Source organism: Egretta garzetta, unplaced genomic scaffold (genome assembly GCF_000687185.1).
Source record: "Egretta garzetta isolate BGI_Z169 unplaced genomic scaffold, ASM68718v1 scaffold71, whole genome shotgun sequence".
Taxonomy (NCBI): Eukaryota; Metazoa; Chordata; class Aves; order Pelecaniformes; family Ardeidae; genus Egretta; species Egretta garzetta.
The window spans coordinates 989,547-994,186 of NW_009258618.1; positions in this window are offsets into that span (position 1 = coordinate 989,547).

The following is a 4,640-nucleotide window of genomic DNA, read 5'->3' on the forward strand; positions in this document are numbered from 1 at the left end:
CAGATTTAATGATGGATCGGCTGCCTTTAATAAATGTTTATGTTCAAAGAATTTATACCAGTGCTCACAGACAGCTAATGAGGGACATTTCAATGCATAAAAGCAGTGTGAACACAGTAATTAACTTTGTTGCTCATTCATTTTTAATCATTTAAATGCTCCAGAGATTTGAGGTGTCCTTTAAGTCAACAAAATCTTTTCCAAAGGGCACGCTGCTGACGCCCTTCATGCACACGAGCTGGTGTGCAACTCCCATCTTCCTATATCACCCCCAGCACCAACTGCGGGTCCAACAAAGCCCAAGGCCAGTGCCGATGGGAGCGTGGCTGGGAAGCGGTAGGAGGTGAGGGCTTTCTGGTGCAGTGCTCGCAGAGCCCAGCTTGCCCAGTCCTGCCGTTCCTGCTGGGTCGGGGCAGACAGCCCACCAGTGAGAGTGTGTGCCCCAGCCCAGCGTGAGCCCAGCTGCTGGGTGAGGCCCCACGGCTCACGGAGAAAGGCTGGGTCTCCCCATCTCCCATTTCCAAGGCAACTCCTTCCATTAGGTGGAATACGCCCCAGCTGCTGCAGTGATTCCCTAGTCAAAGCGTCAGAGATAGTTGCCCACTTGGTGATCTTCCAGTGCTCAGGAGCGTGCAAATGGACAGGACAGTGCGCCAGCACCAAGAACAAACCACACCGACCCAGCAGCGGGTCCTGGAGACCCCATGTCCCACGCCAGCACTGAGCTGCTCCAGCCATGTCTAATGTGCCTGCTGCTGGGGACACAGCTGGGACACGGCCATCGCATGGAGCGTCTGGGGCTGCAGACATCCGAAAGTGCTGGGGCACTGCCTGCCCCAGGAGCCTGCTCTGGTCCCTGCTCCCAGCCCGGTGGCAGCAGGCAGCGCTCACGTCCCCAGAGCACACAGCATGTGCAGATACCGCAGACACCGCCCGGCCCCTGCGATGGACACCCAAGGTCACCAGGGACTGGTGTCCTTCACCTGTCAGCTTCATGAAGCATCCATGCCCACAGTCATGCCAGGCTACGAGCTGGATTCCGTGCTACCGAAGTGAAGGTGAGAACAAATTGCAGCGTTTACAAACAAGGTCACAGAAGACAGAGCAGGAACACACATTATTAATATTGAAGGCTTGGCACCCTGTGTGCATTTACCTCCCTGCGTTTCTCCCGGTGCCTCAGCAGGGGCAGCCCTCCCGGGGCTGGAGTGAGGGTCTCCATGGCCCCCGGGCCCAGGGCAGGGCAGGGCAGGGCAGAGCAGGGCAGGACCGCTGCCTGCAGGCAGACGGAGGCAAGGCAGTGACCAGGGAACACACTGCCTGCGGGGCAGCGCCTCAGACAAAAGTCTCTGCTGGAGGTTTCGCACCCATTCCTCGGAGCCAGGGCACCCTCTGAAGTCAAGGAAATTTCAAAGCATCCTTGAAGCTTGCTGCCTTCCTCTCTTCGTGCTAATTAACTTTAGCAAAATGCACTGTCAGTCAAGCCCACAAAACAGTCCGCGGCGTTGGGCAAAGCCTAATGGGCTCCCATTTGTGTGTGAGCCAACCTGGCCATTAGCAGAGAGCAATTAGCGAGGCGGAGTGCAGGCGCTGGGTTTGCCCACTCCCTCCTCTCCCTCCCATGGGCACAGGGGCGCGGGGACGGCGCAGCGACGCTCCCTGGCTGGTGGGGGTCTGCGGCCCCAGGACAGCCACAGTGCCCACCGCTCCCAGGCTGGCAGTGCTCCTTGTGCTGCTGCAGCCCCCGGAGCACCCCGAAACTGAACACAGTGCAGGGGACATGGGGCTGAGCTCCAACAGGACGGGTGCCCCCAGGGACCTGTTGCACCGGCACATGGGGAAGCCCAGGCTTGGCCCAAGTGCCATCCCTGGGACAGGATTCCAGCAGGTGATGCGTGCGGGAGCTGGACAGGGCTCTCCCCCATGCCAGTGCCTGCCTCCCGGCTCGACTCCAGCAGACAGCGGCACAGCAGAGCTGCCGGGCAGGAGCCAGGCTCAGACTGCAGCCAGGCCTGCTAGGAAAAGCCCCTCTGTGTGAAAACAGCGCTGGAGCATCTGACAGGGTTACTGAGGAACCCTAGGGGGAGAAGTGCACCCCGAGACGCTGTAATTACAACGTCACCACTCAAAGTTAACTGCAAATTAAACGGCGCTGTCTTCCCCATGTTCTGGAAAATATTGAAGGTTATTGGCACACGCTACCTGCAGCAGGAAAAGCTCTGTATTGAACATTTAGTCCAGGATTGGTAATGAATCGATATTCCCCAGTAGCCGGCTGTTTGGTTTCAGTTGTCTTAAAACAGATCGTGCTAAAAATACCTTTCCTGTAGTGTATCTGTAGCTAATGAGGTGGATTAGAGAGGCTGATGGGAATTGGAAACAGCACGGGTGTTTGGGGTCTGGAGCTGGGGAGGGGAGCAGGCAACTCCGGGGTGGGGGAGAGCAGGGGGGTCTGGCTCTGCCCAAGCCACCTCCCCACGCCGAGGGAGCCGAGGCTGCCCGAGGCGATGGCAGGAGCTAAGACAGGAGGCACCATGAAAACAGCAGCTGTGAGCAAGCACGACATTTGGAGCTGGCAAGGACAGGCGGAGCAGGAGGAGATGTCCCCTCCCGCTGGTTCTGCCACCTCCATGTCAGACCGACTCCAGGGCAGTGGAAAATGTGGAAAAACAGGAACTGATGTTTTCGGAGCATCAGAGTGGCTTAGCTCTTATGCTGCTCTCAACCGCATCAAAGACCTACTTGGTCCCTCCACTCGGCTCCCCGCTGGGGCACCAAATAGGGAGGATGGAGCTGGACTGGGCACTCAGCTGTTGCAGCAGCCAGGGGTTCCTGCAAGTGAAGTCTCTCCTCATGACGGGGGAAGCCTTTGCCTTTGCCTGTCCAAGGGGTCTGTGCTCTGGGGCTACCTGCAGAGACCCCACGGCACCAGGCTGTCCCCCAAATATGGGAGCATCACTTGTCCCTGGCTGGCAGCTGGGGACGGCCTCTGGCTCCGGCCAGAAGCAGCCTTCCGGCCCTAGGGTCCAGGTGGGGCAGCCCTTCACAGCCAGGAGTTCGTGGCATCAGCTCTGCCCTTCCCCGGGGCACGGCTGTCGGCAGGACCCTGCTCTCCTGCTCCCTGGCCTCTTGGCAGAGTGACAGGAGCTCATCATGGTGCAGGGTAGACCTGCTCCACATTTAATTGCTCCACTTGCAAGGAGGAAAATCAATTCCACATTTTATACATTAGTAGCCTCTGTGCTTAAATTTTGGCACATTTGTGAGGTTTTAAAAAAAAAAGTAATAAAACCAGGGAAGTGTCATTTAATTGTTTTAGCTGAACTAATTTGGAGGCCCCACTGCTCTGGCGTGATCTCTCCATCGATCCAGACGCAAAGCCAGGCCCCGGGCAGCACACTGCTCACCCGGCCACGCTCCCATCACTGCCCCCGCCTCGCTCGGCAGCTGCCCGTTGCCACTGCCACTCACTGTCACAGGCTGTGTCCCTCCTGGTCACAGACGAGTCCCTTTGCATGGAGGATCCCAGGCTGAACCACGGCTCGGGGCAGGAGGCTGGCTGCTCAGCGCTCGCTGCCGCAGCCCCTTGGTGTCAACGTGTGTGCGGGAGGGGGACGCGGCTCCCGCCTCCTGGACCAGCACCACGCTGGGTGCCCACGGGTGCCCTTACGCGCCCCAGGCGGGGTCTGTCCCGGGGCACAGCCCCTTCCCTTCATTCAGATGGGTGCTGGCAAGCACTGCCCTGGCCAGGCTCTGTGGCCCCAGCCCCACTGCAAGGAACCATGAGCATTTCTGCAGGAGCAGCGCTACAGCTCTGCACTGCCTGCGAGGCTCCCAGCCTCCCCACACCGACCATGTGTATGGGAAGCACAAGAGCCCAGAGAGCTCCCAGGGCCAAGGACTGCGTGGGAGGACCCCAGCTCAGGACTGGGGGGGGCTGCTTCCCAGCCAGGCACTGAGCACACGTAGCTCCCCTCTGAGTGAGGGGCTCGGCCAGGACCCACGTCCTGCTGCACATCGCCCGTCCTGCTACTCTGGATGCCCTTTAGACAAACCACTGCTGCTCCTGTCCTTACGCGCCCGTGTTGCAGGGCTGCTCCCAGCCGTTTGCTTTTAGGCGATGCAGGATGGGTGATAGTGTCTGGTGTTTGGGGAGGAGGGTGGGGGGATGACAGAGACCTGCCCAGGGGCGAGAGCAGCCGAAGGACGCTCTTGCGGTTACTCTCCGAAGGGCAGGAGGAACTGGGCGTGCTGAAGACAGCCTTAGGAGAGGGAAACACCTTCAGCGAGCTCCACCTGTGCCTGTCCTGGCTCTCCCACCACCCACCACTGGTACTGCTGCAAAAGGAGCTGGACATTCGGGGTCTGCTGTGACCCAAGTACAACACAGGGCAGCAGACCTGCCTGCATCTGCAGACAGCCCTCCCTGTGCAGCGCCCGAGCTCCCTCCCCGGGCACCAACCCCAGCTACAAGGGCCGGCGCAGCAGCCCCGTGCCCAGCAGGCAGCTGCTGCTCAGAGCGGCTCTGACCCGCTCGCGGTCAGAAACTGTCATCCTCACACCACAGGCACAACTCATGCCTGCCCAGCCAGGAGACAAACCAGGGCCCCAGCAGAGCTGGGAGCCAGCACTGTGTCCCT